Source organism: Eurosta solidaginis, chromosome 1 (assembly GCF_040869045.1).
Source record: "Eurosta solidaginis isolate ZX-2024a chromosome 1, ASM4086904v1, whole genome shotgun sequence".
Lineage (NCBI taxonomy): Eukaryota > Metazoa > Arthropoda > Insecta > Diptera > Tephritidae > Eurosta > Eurosta solidaginis.
The window spans coordinates 55,206,869-55,229,490 of record NC_090319.1 but is presented as its reverse complement, the minus strand read 5'-3'; the positions used below and the strand labels follow the sequence as shown (position 1 = coordinate 55,229,490).

Here is a 22,622-nt window from a genome sequence, read left to right as displayed (position 1 = left end):
AAAATATCTAATAAAATTTTCAAATCCATTATACTGCTATTTTTTTTTTCATGTAAATTAGCCTAATCCTACTCTTAGGAAATGTAAAAAGGAAATCCTTCCTTGAAAATTTAAAAGTTAGTTTATGACACGTTTTGCTTACAAATGTTGTTCTTTTGGTTTACTTTCTAATTTAAAAGACGATTTTGTTTACTATCAAATGCCAGTTAGTTGGTACGAACTTTTGAATTTCGACATACATTTCAGCTGATAGGGTATGTAAGTGAGCTTAAACTATATAATATGATTTACTTATGTATTTTTTTTTTTAAATTGTAAATGTTAGTAAACAAAATCTACAGTGAACTAATTTATTCTATATCCATATATTTGTGTTACAAAGTACTTTCATACAACCATAGTTGTAGAGTCATCAAAAGGAACGTATGCATACATAAATAAAAAAAAATAAAAAATAAATGTAAGGCGCGATAACCTCCGAAGAGATCTAACGCCGAGCTTCTCTTCCAATTTGCGTCGTGCTCCTCTTGATTTTTCCCTACAAATTGGCCGGACGGGACCTACATGTTTTATGCCGACTCCGAACGGCATCTGCAAGGCAGATGAGTTTTCACTGAGAGCTTTTCATGGCAGAAATACAATCGGAGCGCTTGCCAGACACTGCCGAGGGGCGACCCCGCTTAGAAAAATTTTCTTCTAATTGAAAAATCTTATTTCTAAAATTTTGATGTTGCTTTGCCCGGGAGTTGAACCCAGGGCATACGGAGTGATAGGCGGAGCACGCTACCATCACACCACGGTGGCCGCCATATGCATACAGTCCTATTAAATAAATGAAAACAAATACCAAACATTTAGAAGGGCTACATAATACCCACACATAAATGTAATTGCGAATACATACATGCTACATATGTATATCATTTGTACCCGTGCTAATGAAGTGAACCATTAGACGTAAACGTGAGAGGTAATTAACAAGAAAAAGAGAAATTACACCTTGGAATGTAATAAGAATGACTTACATACTTAATAGCAAATGAAGGTTTTAGTTAGAAGTAAATAGAGTGTATGTTACTAGTTATTACAAGGGCACACGCACCTAAATACAACATAATAGCATAAGTAATTCTGTTTGCATATATGATGTAGCCTACATATATATGTAAAGTTATTTGGCAACCCTTTTATGACATGAGGAGTACGATCGAATGACAAAGCAAAAAGGGAGTTGAAAAGTATCAGCGAAAGCGAACGGACGTCAATTCAGGACACTTAACAATTATTCATTTTTACAACTAAATCTTTAATGTTTTATTAATTATTATCGTTCAATAAATAAACTTAAATTACAACTTAATCGTTGTGAAAGTATTACTCATTCTATCAAACGGCCATCCCGATAGAGTCAGAGTGGAATGTGAACTTCTGCAAAAATTGCAGAAACGCCTACGACGAATTTACATTAAAAATATATACGTACAACAGTGTGTGCAAGTGTATTTTTGCAGTCACAACGAGAGACAATTTTTGCAAAGCGCAAACGGCACGCATAGCAAACGGCGCAACGAAGCAATTTTTGGAGTCTCAACGGCGACGGTAAAAAACACAACGTTACATACACACATTGATGCGCAAACGGTACAACGAATAAATTTTGGAGTCTCAACGGCGATGGTAAAACACAACGTTACATACACACGTTGAGACAGCATATATGTAAACGTATACAACATATATGTAAAAACAATTGCCAGACGAAATAGGAAAACGTGCACGAAGAAGCAATACGAAGAATTTGAATTTGGCGTAGCAACGGCTAACCGAACGATACTGGTAGGCAGCGCTACAACAACAAAGATTGCAACGAAAACCACCCTTATTGTGTGAGCAATAACGAAAGCAAGTAAGCGCAAGCATACTGGCAAAAAAAAAAAAACGAATAGTTGTCAACGTATAGACAGCTAAAAGCAAAAATTGAATACAATTAATTCAACGACAAGAAGTGATTGTATTAAGACGCAAAAAGTAAAATTCTAAGATGTTGAAGTTAACTACGCTTAAAGTTGCTCAACTTAATGAATTATTAAATGCAAATGGTGCAACAACGACGGGCACAAAGGCCCATAAAGTTGCAAAGCTTCAGGAGTTATTGGGAACGGACGAAATCGATCCAGACGAATTGGAGGAGAACAACACAACAAACGCAAGTGAGCTACAAAAACAAATTGATGGACTGAAGTCAATTATGGAAAAATTGACAACAGCGATCACGACTATGGCACCTATTGCAGGCAGTAGCATCGAACAAACAAATGTAAGTACGAAAAATGGTGGTACTACACCAGCACCTATAGGTGGAATTGAACATGCAACAAGTGTGCTATACGCACCACGGCAATCAACGATGACCATTCAAGATATGGTTGGAATTCTTCCTGATTTTGACCCAGTTAAAGGCACTATCACGTCAGGGCAATTCATAACGAAAATTGAACAATTAAAACAGAACTACAAATGGCCTGAGGTAATGGTATTAGTGGAGATACAACATAAATTGAAAGGCATGGCGAAACTTTGGTTGGATGCACAGCCGGTACACAGCAGTTGGTCAGATTTTGCGCAAGCGTTCTATGTAGACTTTCCGACTGGGTATAATACAGCGGAGGTGCACAAACTGATGGCCAACCGAAAACGTAAAAACAATGAAAACTATGTTGAGTTTTATTATGCGATGATATCTATTGGGCGTCAGGGTGCGCTTGATGATTTGTCAATTATTACGCACATAATTAGCGGGTTAAATGATAATGCATTATCAAAGACATTAGCGGTAATGCGATTTAAATTTTGCAGCGAATTGCTGACAGCTTTAAAGAATTTAAAGGCAATGAGCAACCAAGTGACAATGAATACAGGTACAACACAGCAGCCAATAAAAGTAGAGGGCAAGTCCAACGTTAGGACTCCAGGGCAAGTAAAGTGCTACAATTGTAACGAGCTTGGACACATAGCGGCTAAGTGTTCACAGCCACAACGTAAGCCCAGGTGTACATCATGCTCAAAGACAGGTCACATCGCGAAAGATTGTACGAATAATAAGGCTACGGTGTTGGAGATTTCTAATGATAAGTACGTTAAGGAGGAGACTACTCCAGTAACAAAACAAATCGAAGTGGACGGCAAATCTGTAAATGCTTTTGTCGACACTGGCAGTGGATGTTCGTTCATTAAGAAAACAGTAGCAGACCTTATGCATAACAGAGTTAAGGTGCAAAAGCAATTTATTGGTTTCGGCGGGTGCAAGGTTGAAGCATCTGAAAAACTAGAGGCAAAGATAACGATGCAACGGCAAGACGACAAGCTAAAGCAGATTATAGACATCATCAACGGCAATGATGGGTTGAACGCAAAACAAATTAGAAGTGACTATGTGATACACGGGCATCGATTGTATCGTAAGATGGGTAATGACAAACGATTGGTTGTTCCACAAGCTGTAAGGTGGCGATTAGCAAGGACATGTCACGACGAAGCAGGGCATTTTGGTGTGGACAAAACTGTTGAACGCATATCAAAAGATTTTTGGTTTGCCCGAATGCGGCCATATGTAAAGTCGTACATTGAATCTTGTCCAGACTGCTGTTTGAACAAGGTGCGCGGAGGGAAACGAGAGGCACAACTACATGTTGGGGAAGTGGTACCCATTCCGTTCAGAACTATACATCTTGATCATTTGGGACCATTTGTGCGAAGCAAGCATGGCAAGTACTATATTTTGGTTATCGTATGCGCGTTCACGAAATATGTTGTGTTGAAAGCGTTAAGCAACACAAAAACAAATCCAGTATTGAATGTTATGAAAGACTACATGACCGTGTATGGGCGTCCAAAATGCGTGGTCACTGACAGAGGGACAGCTTTTACGTCTAAGGAATTTGAAAAGTTTATGGCGGATCATGACATTCAACATGTGAAGACGGCAGTGCGAAGTCCTAGAGCCAATGGACAAGCCGAACGTATAAACCGTACAGTGCTAGCATCACTTAAGTGTAGCACTAAGAATGACAAAGAATGGGACGAGGCTTTGCCACAGCTGCAATGGCAGTTAAATTCGCAAACTAACGCTACGACTAGGCAGAGTCCTAATAGCTTGGTATTCAATTATAAGCTGAAAGATGTTACAACAAATCGGTTAATACAAGCTGTGCAAGACGAAGATGAATCTGAAATTACGGGTGACGACTTTCGAACACAAGCAGTAGGGAAACGAATACAGCAAGAGCGGCTTAAATGGAAGCAGCGTTTTGATGCGCAACATCGTGCACCGAAGCCGTATAACGAAGGTGATTTGGTATTAATCACTCATGTCCCTTCTCCTACAGGTATGTCTCATAAATTAGAGCCAGCATATAAAGGACCATACATCGTTACCAAAGTCCTTCCACATGACCGTTATTTGGTGGAAGATTTACCAGACCTACAGAGGAGTCGCAAAAGGTATTCCGGGGTGTTTACCAATGACAATATGAAACCGTGGTGCACCTTAGGAGCAGAAGATTGCGACGAGACAAATTCAATTATCAACGATTCCCAAGAAGAGATAAATATAGAAAGTTCCAACAATGCAAAATCGTCCAGGGGAGACGGTTCATCAGGAACGGCCGAGCTGTAAAGTTATTTGGCAACCCTTTTATGACATGAGGAGTACGATCGAATGACAAAGCAAAAAGGGAGTTGAAAAGTATCAGCGAAAGAGAACGGACGTCAATTCAGGACACTTAACAATTATTCATTTTTACAACTAAATCTTTAATGTTTTATTAATTATTATCGTTCAATAAATAAACTTAAATTACAACTTAATCGTTGTGAAAGTATTACTCATTCTATCAAACGGCCATTCCGATATATATATGCATATAAATACATAGTTTTTTTTATATAAACATTGAGACCAAAAGTAACGAGTATATGTACATAGTAATAAACGCGCTAAGCCGGTTGGGATCGTTAGGTTTGTTTATTAGAATCATCTATTAAGTCTTTAACCACTAATTATTTGAAATAAGTTTATAATATAAGGACAGCCTTATTGGTGACAATGAATTAGTGCGTTACATCTGAATGGTTGTAAGGAATATCGTCTTACAAAATCAACATCCAAACAGATGAAAACAATTTTTTTTCTTCTTAACAAGAGGCTATAAGGAAGATATAGAATTAAATTAACTGCTAATGATGAAACAGGTTTGGATCTTGAATTTGGAAGATTGACCATTAGTAGTTTTAATTTTCAAAGGTTTACCAGGTATTGGTTAGATCTATATCTTGTTACGTTACGAATAAATTTTCACGGAAATCCTTTATAAACATGAATTGTAAATAAAGTAATATTTAAAATGGGAATGCTGGCGTCGCCATTTATTTAGAAGGCACTTAGGGTTAACAGGTAAGGGGCCACCGAAATTTAGGTGCGTCGGTGGCCATGGATTTTGAGGGTGGGTAAAAGCACCGGGTGTCGCAACAACACCCGCGGCGCCCCTATGTATATTCGGCCCTTTTATTTTATTTCTATTTTCAGCTTTTTTTTTATTTTTTGTTTTGATTTTCAGCGGTTTTTTTTTTGAGTTTGATTTAAACTGTTAGTAACCGGTCATCTCCGTTTCGGTAATTTTTATTTTGCGGTTATTTTTTTTGAATTTAAAATTTTTGAATTTTAAATTTTTGAATTTAGATTTTGAATGTCAACGGTCTGTCCGTGACATCCGGTTCGGCCGGATGTTGTTTTATTTTGAATTTTTAAGCGTTTTGAGTTGTCTCTGCGCTTCTGTTAGGTTTTTTTTGAATTTGACAGCTGCAGTTTGATAGGCATGATATGACTTTTTTTTCTGTTTATGGCGCAGGAACAGTAAGGTTGGCAAGGACCCGCCCCAGCCGACAATGACTAGCCACTGTGCACCAACACATCATGCCGACCGCCTTCCTTACTGCTTCCATTAAAAATGCGTATCCATAACAGATGGCGCCCAACGTGGCGCCTGAAGCGCTGACCGCGAGGGTCAGTCGGGTCAACCTGGGAGGTTGACCATCCCACCAGTCCGAGTGAGCAGCCACAGAGCTGCCACCTACGTTGCGGTGGGATGGTTAGACGGATCAGGTTGTCCGGGCTGGTCATCGGGGGCAGTAGCGGAGGGAGCCACGAGACTTTACGTCAAGTCTCCGGAATTTTTTTTATTTTCACCAAATGAGGCAGTGCTGAACGCACTTAGTTTTTTTTTTGTAATTGGGGTGTTTTTTTTGTAACCGGAAGTTGTCCGCAGTCGGCGATGGAAAATTATATGTCCGCTAAATTGGGTTTAATTTTTTTTTGTAAAATAGTTTTTTTAGTTTATTTGCCGAATTTTGTGTCGTCAGTGTGAGTGCGTGTATGTATGTGGAAAAAGAACCCCAGCTCATCCCACGCCCCAGGTGGTAGTTTAGAATACCACCTGGACTGTGACGGGTTGAGCTGGGATTCAGAGTGGCACTCCCTCCTGTCCCACAAGACTGGGGGAGCGGTTCTGAAACCGCTCCACCCATTGCGGCGGAGGCAGGAGGGGTGTCCAGCAAGGATGGACGGGAGGCCTCAACACCCCCAACCAGTCCCAGGGGCAAGCCCCTGGAGACTGCCCCTGCGTTGCGGCTGGGCGTGTTGAGACCAACCCGTGTGTGTCTGGAGTGACCCTAGTGGCCCCAACCAGTCTCGGAGGGGGGCCTTAAGACCCCCTCGCATTGCGGTTGGGAGCACTAGGGGCAAGTATGAATGGATTTATGTTTTTTTTTGTTAGCCTGTATCCCGAGTGCCTTCGGAAGGGGGGATGTCAGCATTCCCATTGATTTCCGACTTATATCCAAAGTATTTAATCGCTTCTTTTTCCAGCTTTGGGAGGTTTATTTTTTTTGCATAAAATTTAGATACCCAAACCTTTTTTTAATTCTTAACTGCCTTACGTGGCAAAAGTTTTTTTTTGACCTATCAGTGACCATTTTTTTTTAATATGTCGCGAGACCAGTCGTTCGAACCGGGCCGGAATACCCCGTTTGGGAGTGCAGGGAATTACCGGGCAAACCAGAAACGGGGTAATAAAAATAGAGGGGCTTTCTCTCAGGCCAGGCGTCCCTTGGTGGTGCACACCCCAGTAGGCGGACAATATGGAGACCCCGCGTTAATAAACATGGGCTCGGACCTGAATGGCCCTCGCGAAAAACTGGACATACCTGTAAGCACCAGTCATGTGAACGCGCACGATATCTCGGGGCTAATGCCCAATGCGGCGATCTACGCACCCGAAGGAGCTGGTGCTTTACCACCAAACCAGGAGACGGGAAATTTCGGAGACGCTACAAGCGATCGGATCTTAGGAATGCAGGACGAAGCCACTCGTGGAGGCTCGTGGGTGGACGTGCTACACCAACTGTTCCAGGCTTCGCAGGAGGAAATTCGGAGAGAGATGGGCTCAATTAGAGCCAACATGGCCCAGCTCAACGCCGCTCTCGAATCCACGCAGCAAGCAAACCAGCAACACAGGAACGCAAGTAGGATGGACCGGAACCCATTGCCATCGGTAGTACCTCCAATGTACCCGACTCCAAGCAGCATAGCAGTAAAACCGCAGGAGTGGAAAATCGCATTCGACGGCACTGGGAGTGTAGCCGATTTCCTCTTCAAATTAAACACCTTGTGTGAGCGCACACAATGCCCTGACGAACAAATAATGGCCAGTTTCCACTTATTCCTTTCGGGACGAGCCGAAGAATGGTACTGGCTGTTCACAAAACAAAACCCAAATGCGACATATGCCTTTTTGTGCTACTCGTTAAAAAGAGAGTTTGGCACTTTGAAAACGGACCACGAGATCATGATGGAGATCTCCATGCGGAAGCAAAAGGCAAGTGAGTGTTATGACGTGTTTCACGCGGACATAATCTCCTTGAACGCGCGCTTAAGGGAGCCGATGTCAGAGCTTCTACTGATTGACATAATAAAAAGGAACGTCAACAGTAGCCTTAAGCTAATGCTTTTTAATGCGGACGTAAGGACCCTCCATGATCTACGCGATGTAGCACGCAGAGGTGAGCAAGTGCTGAAAGAGAGCAAGCTGCTGGGAGCCATTTACCCAGGACGGCATGTAAGCGAGGCACGCGTGACAACCCCGGACATGAAGATGGAAGGCGAGGACGGCGAGATAGATCCGCAGATAGAGGCGCTGGAATATAGACGCAGCAGAAGACCGGACTACTCGGGAATCCAATGCTGGAATTGCCAGGGAATGGGGCACTCCTATATATATTGTGAGGAACCCATAAAAAGTCCTTTTTGTTTTAAATGTGGGTATAAGGGTGTATTCACCCCTAAATGCCCTAGGGACCATCGCAGGCAGGGAAACCAGTACCCGAGCGAGAAGGCGGGGGAACCTCGTTCGGCTTCATAGCTCCCACATCAGCCAGTGCTCGAGGCGTCGTCCCGTGCGCTGAACCAGAGGGCGAATCTCTGCATGGGGGTGGTGAGCTTCCGAGGTGCAGTAGTACCCTGGCAGAAGAGCCATCAAAAGTAATAATAACTTACCCTGACAGTACGGACAGTTCGAATAGTTCTGAAGCCGAGAGTCAAACGTCTTCATCCGCGATGAGCGAGCCGATTAGAATTCTGCGACGCCAGCATAGGGATGTCGCTTGCCAGACGCAACTTTCACCAGACCTAGAAGAAGGGGAACATAGGTACGAACACATAAGGCATACCATTTTTGAACACTACCCGGTATCGGAAAATATTTTGAAATGTAGGAAGAGATACCACAGGAGAGTACAGGAGCGTAGACTGCTGCAAGCCACCACGTTAACGCTTACAGAGGACGAAAGGCCTTTAGTAAAGGCTTGAATTAAAAATAGTTTTCTTGTAGGGTTGTTAGACTCGGGAGCCAACGTCTCCATCTTAGGGAAAAATGGATTAGAATTCCTAAAGGATAACGGCTTCGAATATCAGCCCTTACATGCGTTCGTATATACCGCAGGCGGCAACAAGCAAAAAATTTTAGGCTCAGTATCTCTACCGGTCACTTTTAAAAATATCACAAAGATTATTCGTTTTTACCTTGTTCCCTCATTGCTCCAAGAAGCATACTTCGGGGTAGATTTTTGGAGAGCATTTGCGTTAGCTCCCGAAATATTCCCAAGCGTAGAGTGTTTAGAGACTAGGCTTGAAAAGGAAGAGGAACTTAACCTCCATGAATTGTCACCAGACCAGAAATCAGAATTGCAAAAGGTCATCGAGACGTTTCCTTCGTACGAAAAATTAGGCCTAGGGCAAACCAAACTAGTGGATCATCACATCGACACCGGTGATGCTGTACCTATAAAAAGCAAACATTTCCCTCTTTCGCCGCCGAGGCAAGCCGAAGCTTTTAGAGAACTAGACAGGTTACTCGAATTAGGAGTTATAGAAGAATCAAACTCTCCGTGGTGTAGTCCTGTAGTACTGGTCCGGAAACCAGGTGAAGTTAGGCTGTGCATAGATTCGAGGAAGGTCAACGCGGTGACTAAGAAGGACTTGTACCCCCTGCCCCATATCAACGGCTTATTGAGCAGACTAAAAGATACGCATTTTATTAGTGGCATTGATCTGAAGGACGCGTTCTTCCAGATCAAATTGACAGAGTCCTCCAAGGAAAAAACAGCATTCGCAGTTCCGGGGAGGCCTCTGTACCACTTCAAGGTGATGCCATTTGGTCTGTGCAATGGACCGCAGACTATGAGTAGGCTGATGGACAAGGCAATCCCTTCGCGTCTGCGGGAGAATGTCTTCGTCTACCTAGATGATCTAATTGTGTGTAGTACCAATTTTGAAGACCACCTGGACTTGCTAGCGGAAGTTGCCAAATGCTTAAGAGACGCAGGTCTGACAATAAACATCGAAAAAAGTAAATTTTGTCAGAAGGAAATACGCTACTTAGGATACTTGATAGGCAGCGGGTGTCTGAAAGTGGATCCGGGAAAAGTAGAAGCAATACAAAACTTCCCGATCCCTAAATCCCCTCGGCAAGTGCGTAGGTTTGTGGGCATGGCGAATTGGTACAGGGCGTTTATTACCAATTTTGCTTACTTGGCAGGTCCCTTGACCGACTGTCTCCGTAAGTCAGCAGGCCCGTTCAAGCTTACCTCTGAAGCTATAGAGGCCTTCGAAAAGCTAAAAGTAGCTTTGAGTTCCGCCCCTGTTTTGGCCCAACCAGACTTTTCAAAAGAATTCGTAATACAATGGGACGCTTCCAAAATAGGTGTTGGCGGAGTGTTGTTCCAGGTCGATGATGATGGCGCTGAGCATCCAATCGCATTCGTGTCGAAAAAGCTGAATAATGCTCAACGCAATTATACAGTAACCGAGCTGGAATGTCTTGCAGCCATAATTAGCGTGAAGCGTTTCCGACCCTATGTCGAAGGATTACCTTTTCGGATTGTTACGGACCACTCCAGTCTCAAGTGGTTGATGACACAAAAAGACTTGAGCGGGAGGTTGGCGAGATGGTCACTCTTACTGCAAAGATACGATTTTAGAATGGAACACCGTAAGGGCACCCTGAATGTAGTACCAGACGCGCTGTCGCGTTTTGATGTTGACGAGTTAACTTTCACTACCACGCCCGGAGAAATAGATTTAGTCTCTCCCGAATTTTGCAGCAACGAATATTTAGACTTAATTCGGACCGTCACCGAAAACGAGGAATCACTTCCGGATTTACGAGTGGTGGACGGGGTAATTTTCAAAAGAGTTAAGTTTCGTAAGGGGATGGAAGGGGAAGAAGACTCGCTGTGGCGTTTATGGTTGCCAAAAGGGTTGACTGAGGAAGCAGTGAGATTAGCACATGACGCTAACCGGAGTTACCATGGCGGATGGCAGAAAACCTTAGAACGTGTTAGGCAGAAGTACTTCTGGCCGCAGCAGGCTAAGGACGTCAGGGACTACGTCCAGCGTTGTGACACCTGCAAAACGGTAAAACCCACCAATCAGCAGTCGAGACCACCTATAGGGAGTACCTTTGAATCCGAAAGGCCATTTCAGCGGTTGTATTGCGACTTTCTAGGGCCGTATCCGAGATCTAAGTGGCGAAATCAATTTCTTTTCATAGTACTAGACCATTTTTCAAAATACGTTTGGCTAAAGCCCATGCAGAGAGCTACCACTGTTAACGTTATAAATTACTTCGCTTCAGAAATTTTTCCGGCTGTAGGGGTCCCTGAGTTTATTCACAGTGACAATGGTAAACAGTTTATCTCGAAGGAAATGAACCAATTTTTTGCAAACTACGGGGTGACGCACGTGAGGACGGGGCTATATTCTCCCCAAGCGAACGCATCCGAACGCGTCAATAGAGAAATTGTTTCTAAGATTAGGATTTTCCTGAAGGATAAACCTGACAACACTAATTGGGATAAGCTATACCCGAGATTTTATCAGTTTTGAGAAGTGAGTTTCATACGGCGATTCAGTGTTCTCCATACTTTGCATTATATGGCCAAAATATGGTCCAGCATGCCTCAACGTACAACATTTTAGGGAAACTCGGCAGCCTTCGAGAAGACCAGGTTACGGTAGTAAGCCGAGCTGACAAGTTGACTAATATTCGTGAGCAGATCCGTAGAAATTTAGATCAGGCCAAGGATAGGGGAGTAACCACCTATAACAAGCGCTCTAGACAAGTCAACTATAAGGAAGGTCAGGAAGTTTTTCGGAGAAACTTTGCCTTAAGTAATTTCAAACAGGGCATTAATGCCAAATTCCTACCCAAATACCTGAAGTGTCGCGTGCTTCGAAAAATAGGCAACGCATTGTATGATCTCGAGGACCTAAACGGGAAATTGATAGGTCGCTTCCATGCTTCGGATATTCGTCCGCAATGAACCAACAAGGGCGTTTCTTTTGCCAATTTACAATTTGATTTTTTTTATTTATACCCACCAATTGGACTTTTTTGTCTGGGCGTTTTGGCGGTCGGGGACATCTCGCCCAGTATTCTCCCCGAGCACTGACCTCATAGGATGTTCACACGCGTACTCACCGAGGACCGTGAACACCCTGGCAGTCCACGCTTAGGTCGGACTAGCCTTTCGGAGTTTGGACGAGTTCTCCTGATCAAAATGTCTACACCTTTTTTTTTTTGTTTTGCATTCCGGTGGGAGCGATAACCACTAGGAATCATCTTTCGGAGTTTTGACGAGTTCTCCATAACAAATGTCTAATTGCCGCAAAGCCCTTATAACTAGGAAACAGAAATTATTCCCAACTTGACTTAATTTTTTTTGATAGACCTATGTTGCCCGGCTAGCTTCGTAGTAGGACTTTGAGACTCTTATCTCAGGGGTGAGTCGTGCCCCACGTTGCTTGTCGTCGGAGATCCCTGGCAGTAGCTTCCCACAGATGATCCGGTTTCCTGTTCGCTTCGTCAGGTCTTCAAAGCGAAGCAGGTTTGTTACGGTCTGCTGCTGCGGTCTACGGCCATGATCCCCTTGGGAGCGTGTTCACGCGAACACACCTAGCGATATGGTGAAAGTGGCGATAAAAAAGGAAAATATAGAAAGGAAGGGAACAGACAGACCGGCCATCACTAAGAAAAATTTTCTCTGCTACCATGAGTTTCCGCCCGATACAGACAGGAAAAAAAGAATTTGTGTTGAGATACCAAACAGTACTGTGTGCAGCGAGCGTACATCCTTTGATTACCTCCGCGGGGATGTTCAAATTCCCATTGGCCATTATCCCAATAAAGATAATAACCATTCACCTGGTTTCTACGTTGGCACGATCCTGATCAGTTTTGCGTTCCTGTTGCTGTCGCTCTGGGTACATTGATAATCGCATTCGAGGTATAATTTTGATGGAAAATCCTCCAGACTCCAATTTCGACCAAACCAGTATATATATTCATCGGCACGTGGGAGCGCATGGCGCGCAGCTTTGGGTGGTACAAATTTGGATTCTTTTGTGCCCACGGTTTCTAATTGCCACCACTTTCGCAAGCATTTCTTGCAGTGAATCGACAAAACCGAGTCACTAGCATACCCGCGGAATAACTATCTTATGCAGTATCAGACTTAGTGCTACCTCGGTTATCTCCACCAATATTTAACAGCAACATCATAAGTGCAACCACAACCACTTAGACAGCGCAACCACCACCGTCATCGCACGCCCGAAACGGTGCCCACTGACCCACATTGTGCGCCACAACCGCGCACCACCACCACTACTAATAGCGCCAACACCACGCGCACATACCACCAGATACGACGACATCAATACCGGCAACACCACTCCACACCGGTACAACCATTACAGCAGGGCCATGGGCATAGGCCATGACAGTAAACATACCGGCATCATCTTAGGAACACCAATTCTAGCAACTACCGGGTGAGTTTGTTCCGTAATACGGACAACGTAATAATAGTACTACCTTGTAGACACTTAGCTTAATGTAAGTAGTTTTTTTTTGGTAATCATGAAATTTCAATTGATCTTATCTCCGCATAAGTAAAATTGATATATTTGATGATTGGTTTTTTTTCCCTGCCAAATGGGGTTTGATAACATTTGGCGCTATAGAATAATTTAAAGAACTAATTTACGTCAAACAAACATATTCATATCTTTTGTTTTACATAAAACTTAAAACATAGTTGCGAGAAAACTATACAAAATACATTATATACCGAAAATCATATGTACACCGGCGAATAAAAAAATGGCAGCAACCGGGATTTGCAAATTTCGTTGGTCATATTGCATTTTGAAAGCTATGCAATGAAAATTTCGGAAACGCTTTAATATACATATTCACAAAACATGCGCCAAATGTGTTTGACATTTTAAGAATATTTTCGAGTATGCGATATTGCTGTACAATCAACAATGTAAAATGATCTCGAAAATGCTTGCCAAAAAAATCGGAAATTTTCAAAGATATTCACGACAATTTTCTTAAATTTATATAACAGTTAAAATGAAAGATTTAAATGTAAGGAAATTATTCATAATAGTTTTTAATTTCAATTTGAATTTTTTCGAAACAAAAGGAAGAAAATATCTAATAAAATTTTCAAATCCATTATACTGCTATATTTTTTTTTTCATGTAAATTAGCCTAATCCTACTCTTAGGAAATGTAAAAAGGAAATCCTTCCTTGAAAATTTAAAAGTTAGTTTATGACACGTTTTGCTTACAAATGTTGTTCTTTTGGTTTACTTTCAAATTTAAAAGACGATTTTGTTTACTATCAAATGCCAGTTAGTTGGTACGAACTTTTGAATTTCGACATACATTTCAGCTGATAGTGTATGTAAGTGAGCTTAAACTATATAATATGATTTACTTATGTATTTTTTTTTTTAAATTGTAAATGTTAGTAAACAAAATCTACAGTGAACTAATTTATTCTATATCCATATATTTGTGTTACAAAGTACTTTCATACAACCATAGTTGTAGAGTCATCCAAAGGAACGTATGCATACAGTCCTATTAAATAAATGAAAACAAATACCAAACATTTAAAAGGGCTACATAATACCCACACACATAAATGTAATTGCGAATACATACATGCTACATATGTATATCATTTGTACCCGTGCTAATGAAGTGAACCATTAGACGTAAACGTGAGAGGTAATTAACAAGAAAAAGAGAAATTACACCTTGGAATGTAATAAGAATGACTTACATACTTAATAGCAAATGAAGGTTTTAGTTAGAAGTAAATAGAGTGTATGTTACTAGTTATTACAAGGGCACACGCACCTAAATACAACATAATAGCATAAGTAATTCTGTTTGCATATATGATGTAGCCTACATATATATATGCATATAAATACATAGTTTTTTTTATATAAACATTGAGACCAAAAGTAACGAGTATATGTACATAGTAATAAACGCGCTAAGCCGGTTGGGATCGTTAGGTTTGTTTATTAGAATCATCTATTAAGTCTTTAACCACTGAATATTTGAAATAAGTTTATAATATAAGGACAGCCTTATTGGTGACAATGAATTAGTGCGTTACATCTGAATGGTTGTAAGGAATATCGTCTTACAAAATCAACATCCAAACAGATGAAAACAATTTTTTTTTTCTTAACAGAGGCTATAAGGAAGATATAGAATTAAATTAACTGCTAATGATGAAACAGGTTTGGATCTTGAATTTGGAAGATTGACCATTAGTAGTTTTAATTTTCAAAGGTTTACCAGGTATTGGTTAGATCTATATCTTGTTACGTTACGAATAAATTTTCACGGAAATCCTTTATAAACACGAATTGTAAATAAAGTAATATTTAAAATGGGAATGCTGGCGTCGCCATTTATTTAGAAGGCACTTAGGGTTAACAGGTAAGGGGCCACCGAAATTTAGGTGCGTCGGTGGCCATGGATTTTGAGGGTGGGTAAAAGCACCGGGCGTCGCAACAACACCCGCGGCGCCCCTATGTATATTCGGCCCTTTTCTTTTATTTCTATTTTCAGCTTTTTTTTATTTTTTTGTTTTGATTTTCAGCGGTTTTTTTTTGAGTTTGATTTAAACTGTTAGTAACCGGTCATCTCCGGTTCGGTAATTTTTATTTTGCGGTTATTTTTTTTGAATTTTAAATTTTTGAATTTAGATTTTGAATGTCAACGGTCTGTCCGTGACATCCGGTTCGGCCGGATGTTGTTTTATTTTGAATTTTTAAGCGTTTTGAGTTGTCTCTGCGCTTCTGTTAGGTTTTTTTTTGAATTTGACAGCTGCAGTTTGATAGGCATGATATGACTTTTTTTCTGTTTATGGCGCAGGAACAGTAAGGTTGGCAAGGACCCGCCCCAGCCGACAATGACTAGCCACTGTGCACCAACACATCATGCCGACCGCCTTCCTTACTGCTTCCATTAAAAATGCGAATCCATAACAAATTTTAACTCTGAACTCTTTTCTCGTAAATATGTAGTTTATCGGCGTGATCGTGAAGCTAGAGCAGGTGGTGTCCTTACACATCACAACTGACATTGAATTCATAGCAGTAAAGCTTGCCTTGCACAATTTTAGTTTGTTTATCTGCTGCTCGTATATACCGCCACGATCGGATATACACGTTATAGGTACATGTCATAGCACTGTTATTTGTAGTTTGTACTCGCAATTGCGAGAAAAAGACCGCCTAGTAGTTCTTGGTGATTTCAATTTATCATCGGTAAATTGGGTATTGATCGACTCAAATTTTATGACTCCCACTACTCAGCAAGAGTTTTTAAATAGCCTGCTAGATACATTTCTTCCCCAAATGAATAATATTTTAAATTCCAAAAGGAAAATCTTAGATTTAGTGTTTACAGATGACTGTGCGGGTATTGCTCTAACCCGAACTCCCCCATTATCCCTTCCTGAAGACCCTCTTCATCCTACGCTTGAGATAGTACTGGATGTTGTTCAACCTGTGATGCTCGATGTTTCTAAGCCGAATTCCCGACCCCGTTGGAGATGTTTTTCAATGACGAATTTTAGTGAGCTCAATAAATTGATTTCTGCCCATGACTGGTCGAGTCTTTATGCGTGTACAGACGTTGAAACAGCGGCATTCTTGTTTTAAAGCTGTGTCCCTCTTCGTTATTCCAGTACCACCACGGGTAAACCACCTTGGTTCTCAAGGCAACTATTGAGACCTGATGATATTAAATCTAAACTCTATAAGCGTTTCAAAAGATCTGGAAAAGCTATTGATTTTTCTAAATATTTAGTGGCGCGATCCAATTTTCATCGCCTTAACCAGCAGTGTTATAAAGGTTACTTATCATGCTGCAAATTCCAATTTATTAATTATATTATAGAAAAACATACAAATATACCAGTTAAATTATTTATGGAAATACTAAAATTTTGCATAGAAGAAAACCGATATTTTGAATTCAAAGACTTAGTATACACACAGCTTAAAGGGTTACCTATTGGATCACCAACTTCACCAGTGATTGCTGATATAGTAATGGAGAAGTTGTTAGACAACACAATAAACAAATTATCACGAAGACCGAGGCTAATTTCGAAATATGTTGACGACCTATTTGCGATAATAAATGAAAATGTAAGGTAACCCTTACGGCAAGTGTTGCGTGACCATAAAGTCAAGCCATGCTTATTAAACACAACCATAGTTCACAATAAGGGTTACCTGTCAAAACAACACATTCACAAGAAGGGCTATCTGTCAAAGGAATAGAAGCCAATTAATTTTCGCGCATTCAACCCGACAAGTCAGACAATTTTGCACGAGTTGCATAATATATATTAAAATAAAGATACTCATAAAATGCAAGTGTAAAGTTTTACTTTTTTATTGGAAATTGGTGACCGACCCCTTTTGGGTTTTCTAAAAACATTGTTTTTGGTTCGTAACAACTTGTTACTAACAAGCGGCATTAAAGTGGATGATGTGGCTTACCAGCGTTTCAACAACGCCGCCGAAAAAAAACGTCGAGTGCTACAACAGAAGTCCATCGGCTAAAATCCATGTCCATTTCAATGGTCATGTTACACTAAGTACAAAACACTCTCAATGCTCCAAATTCCTTCAATAAAAACATACAATTTACAATGGAACTCGAGGACGACGGAAAATTACCTTACCTTGACTCAATTGTCATCCGACATGGAAATTAATTGAAATAAAAGTGGTATAAGAAACAAATATCTTCAGGACGAATCATTAACGAATCCTTAAACATCCAAAAACAATGATAATCAATATAACAATGGGCTGTATACGAAGAATGTTAAAAATATCAAACGACTCTTACCACACGGAAATTAAAGAAGAAATAAAAGTACTTTTAAAAAATAATAGTTTTCCTGATAAAATCATAAAAACCCTATTAAGAAAATGCACATTGGAATATTCTAAAAATAAAAACGTTAAACCAAAAATATTCAAATCAGTAGTGTATGTACCCAACTTGTCCGAACGCTTAACCAAGTCGAATTGCTGTAATAGAGATGTAAAAATAGCCCATAAGCCGATAAACAAATTAAAAAATATTTTTAACAAAACTAAATCAAAAATAGCACACACTAATAAGAGTAACGTTGTATACAAAATCCCTTGTAATGGAAAAACAAAAGAACCATGCGATAACATTTATGTAGGAACAACGAAAGGAAAATTAAAAACCCGACTAGCGCAGCATAAATCAGACTACAAATACCGAAACCATAATAACCAAAAAACAGCACTAATGACACACTGTACAACGAATAATCACTCTCCCAACTTCGATGCAACAACGATTTTAGCACAAGAAGACAATTACCGAAAGAGATTCACACTTGAAATGCTTCCCATTATAAATACATCGGACATCGAAAATGCCCCCACACGTACAGACATTTAATAACGAAGAGATAAGCAGTGAAAAACTCCACGTTAAGCAGTGAAGACGTGATAACTATGTATGTACCTAATTAATGTTTAAAGTATTATATTTAAAATATCGTTTGTAATGTTGCTTACGTAATGTATATTATATTATATTAATTTTTGTGTTTGTATGTTTGTTATAGTTCCTCTGAAGACGATTACCGTGTGTAATCGAAATATATTGGGAAGAAAATAAATAAAACTTGCGTTTTAATTTAACATCGCCGGACCCCAATCAAGCCAGCAAAAAAACATATTTATAAAATACAATCAATATTTATCATTTTTTAATACCAACTTTACTTAAATATAAGTCAAGCCATCTTAAATTGGTAATAATTTCAGTTAAATGATGTCAGATAGGCGCTGCAACCTCAGTATAATAAAGTCGATGTTTATCGATAGCATGTTTGTTGAGTTCATAACTGCATATCTGTAATGTTATATTTCAGTTCCTACAGGGGTTAATGCGCAAGCATGTAATCATATGTTTGACATTTGCTTTATATCTTTGTTCGTTGCCATTATTAGGTGTGTTCGGCAAGAAAACTTGCAAGTAACATCAGTAAAGAGAGAATTGTGTAAAACTCTCTCTAAATCTCAAATGTGAAAATTTTCCGCCGAACAGAAATTTGTAAAACTTGCAGCAAAACAGCTGTTACTAAAACGTCTGTCTGTTTTGACATTCGATTTTTGCATTTTTGTGTGTTTAGTTCCTACGAGAAAATTATTTAAAAAAATGGAAAACAAGGGAAAACTAAATTTACAATGTTCTCCAGGCACACTCCAGAAAGTTCAAATGGGTAAGCAGATATATATATACATACATGACCTATATTTGCCAATTTATAGTTAAATTATTTATATTTATAGACGACACTTATAAACAAAAAGTTGTCGAAAAAGCAGCTGGAAGTGATTTCTATGAAGAAATAATATTTCCGAATCCCAAGAGACCGAAATGAGTCCAACACAGAATGATGATGATTTTGTTCGGCATCAACGTACTCCTGACAGCGACATGGTGGATGAGAACAGTGAAATGTTATACCATGCCGCTGGATGTAGTAGCGATACGCCGATGAAAAAGGTAGTGTGGCTTGACGCGCCAACGAAATTCCTTATATCGAAAGTAAAGGAACTGCAGTCGAAGGTGGGAAAAACCGCGAAAATTAAAAGTAAGAGGCATATGTGGACCCAAACCAGCCACGAATTACAGGAAATGGGTTATCCGTTTACGTGGGTACAAGTAGAGGCAAAATTTTTCGCTTTGGAGCGCCGGTATAAAAAAGTCCAGTACACGCAAAAAAAAGTGCAAGTTCTACACTTTTTGGAGTTAAGCTAACCCTAATTTTGGAGTCAACGCTCTTTTGCTACACTTAAATGGTGTAAAGTCAAAAAGTGTGGTGTAATTTTACGTTAGTGGTAGTTAGATTGTGCTACATACACTACACATCTACATACAATCAATTCGTGTTAACCGCCGCTTCAGCGAGATAATCAGCTGTTCTCTTGGTCTAAATATTGCTTGCAAAACTAAATATTGAACATGTAGGTTGTGTCATTTTTCATGGCTTCGGTTTGAATTCAGTGGAATCGTTCGTGAAAATAAGTTCTCGAATTACTTTCTATTATTTAAATAATAATTTCGCTAAAAGTTTTGTAATAAAAGAACAAATGCTTGTCAAAGTAAAAAGGCGCAGTGAAACTAAATATATTAATGTAAGCACCGCAGCCGATGCAAAAGATGTGCTTCATTTTAGTAAGTTTCTTGCTCGTGTGTTTATACCACATATTTTTGTTAATTATATTAAATGTTTATTACAGTTTGCTCAAAATTTGATATCCCGTACAATAACACTATCAAATTGCTGGACCGTGATAAAGTTCCTGTAGATGAAACCCAATTAATGGACACAATTAATCAGTTTTCAAGTTGCTCGTATTTTTTCCTGTAACTCTTTGACACAGGCGTAGTAGAAAAAATGTGATTGCTGAGGTGCCAAGTTCAAATTTACAAACAATTGGAAAAGAGGTAAGTGCGGAAAATGATCCTGAGTGCAGAATATGCATTTTCATTGTTATTCTGCCCTTCGAATATAAAAATGTTAATACATATATATGTATGTACATGCACAGTGGCAATAATGTATTGTGGTTACATTATTGAGGAATACAATCTAAGGAAAACATTAAATGATTCTTCACGGCGTATATTAGTACGTGAAGCCGTAAACTTTTTGCGCAAAAACTGTGGAAATTATCCCACTCGAGAACAAAAAATTGCTCTTGCCAAGGCAATTGTTGACAATTTTCCGTTTTACAAATGCAGTACCAGCAAAATAGGAGGAATAGTAAGTGCGTTTTTTTTTCATTTTAACCGTACTACTACAAGTTTTCCCATAGGAACTATTTTACAATTCTGCGGACAATTCAGGATACCTGGTTTCAAAATTCAAAAACATTAATAGAAAAAGACGCAGAAATCTTAATGAAAGTTTAAATGAATCGAACATGTGTTGTTGATGGAAATTCGGAGGAAATTAAACAAAAACTGAAGTCAACATTGTCCGAGAGAGTGCAATATTGCACCAAACATCTTGATGTTTTGAAGGCGTTTCCTATTTTTCGTTTTGATCCCTCCCTAGTATGCAACAAAATATTTGAAAATGATTTTAATAACTAACTTATAATACTTTACAGATTTCTTTCGATTTTGAACTGCGTTATAGTCGTACAATAGCCAACGGCCTAATTACTTCCGGGCGAAATTATATCAAATTCACAAAAGAGGTTTTGAGAGAGACGGTTGGAAGCGTTGTAATACCAGGTCCACATTTTCCTGTAAGAAATGTATGCAAAAAACTATAATTCAAGTTTTATTTTCAGATTGGTTTATAGAAATTAAACAGTTTTTAAACCTGCTGAGGCTACTACCTTCATATACCGTTTGACGATCTGAAATGTAACAAGCCTTATGAGTGCTATCATATGAATTCTTGTGTAATTAATTGATTCTCACTTTTACTGAATAAAAAAAATATTTTTGGTTATATATGTACATAAGAATATGCTAAGTATTACACTATTATAAAGTCAAATGCTGACAATAATAAGCCAAAGAAGTGACTCTTTTATTGAATAAAAAAATATTTTTGGTTTTATATACATTTTTTGAGAGATTCTGGAAGTTTTTATACATACATATATAGAGCTTTTTTAACCTTTTTCAGCACTTTTTGGAGTCAAAACTACGCCTATTGGGAGTATTCCTATTACACCCTTTTGGACTTAAATTTATACCCTTCAAGTGCTGTTTCCAAATACTCTTTTTAAGTGTTAAACTTACACCCCTGAAGAAGTCAAAATAGCACTCCTTCTGGTGTTACGATAACACTTATTTTAGTTTATATATACAGCAGCACCTTAAAGTGCTGTTTTTACTCCAACATTTTTTTGCGTGTATAACAATTCAAAAACAGGGCGGAATAGGCAAATTTGCCCTTACCAAAAGTAAGCTTGAAACAGCTCAAAGAGGTAATCATATTAATTAACTTCTTTCTATAGCGAACTTGACGACATACTCCAGCAAAGGGTTGGGATAAATCCGGAGTTTCTTCTTGACAGCGAAACCAACAAAAGAAAAAGTAGTGACGAACACGACGAGTCATCACAACCTAACTCGGGTAACAAATTTAATTTAATTTAAAAATACTTTATTATGGTTTTAATTTATTTACGCCCGATTTGTTGACAAAGTAAATTTACTCGCCTTGCTAAACAATGATTTAGCACGAAACTGAGATATATTTTAATGAAGTTTTTAATGGTTTAACAAAATTAACAAACCTCTAACGCTTAATTCCTCACCGTTAAGCCGTGTCTTAAATTTAAATCCTTGTCCAAAAAATAGCCGTTAATGTTTTTAATTTTATTTAATTTAATTCGATTTAACTTTACTTTATTTTAACAAATTGAATTTAATTTTAATATTTATTTAATATTATTTAATATTATTTAATAATATTTAATATTTAATTTAATTTAATTTTACTTTATTTTATTTCATTTCATTTTATTTTATTATATTTTGTTTTATTTTATTTTATTTCATTTCATTTTGTTTTATATTTTATTTTATTAT

General features: G+C 39.1%; 1 protein-coding gene across 3 annotated transcripts in view; it reads right to left on the bottom strand.

Annotated features, from left to right (window-relative positions):
• The window catches only part of Pbp95 (proximal sequence element A Pbp95), a 207,234-nt gene that overhangs the window by 70,537 nt on the left and 114,075 nt on the right, over positions 1 to 22,622 (bottom strand). Inside the window, exon 6 of one of the 3 annotated variants that reach the window (XM_067790906.1) lies at positions 5,710 to 21,320. The exons of the other annotated variants lie outside the window; for them this stretch is intronic. The gene's annotated coding sequence lies outside the window, so the exon portion shown is untranslated. Of the gene's footprint in view, positions 1 to 5,709; positions 21,321 to 22,622 lie in introns of those variants that run through there. 3 annotated transcript variants of the gene reach the window in all.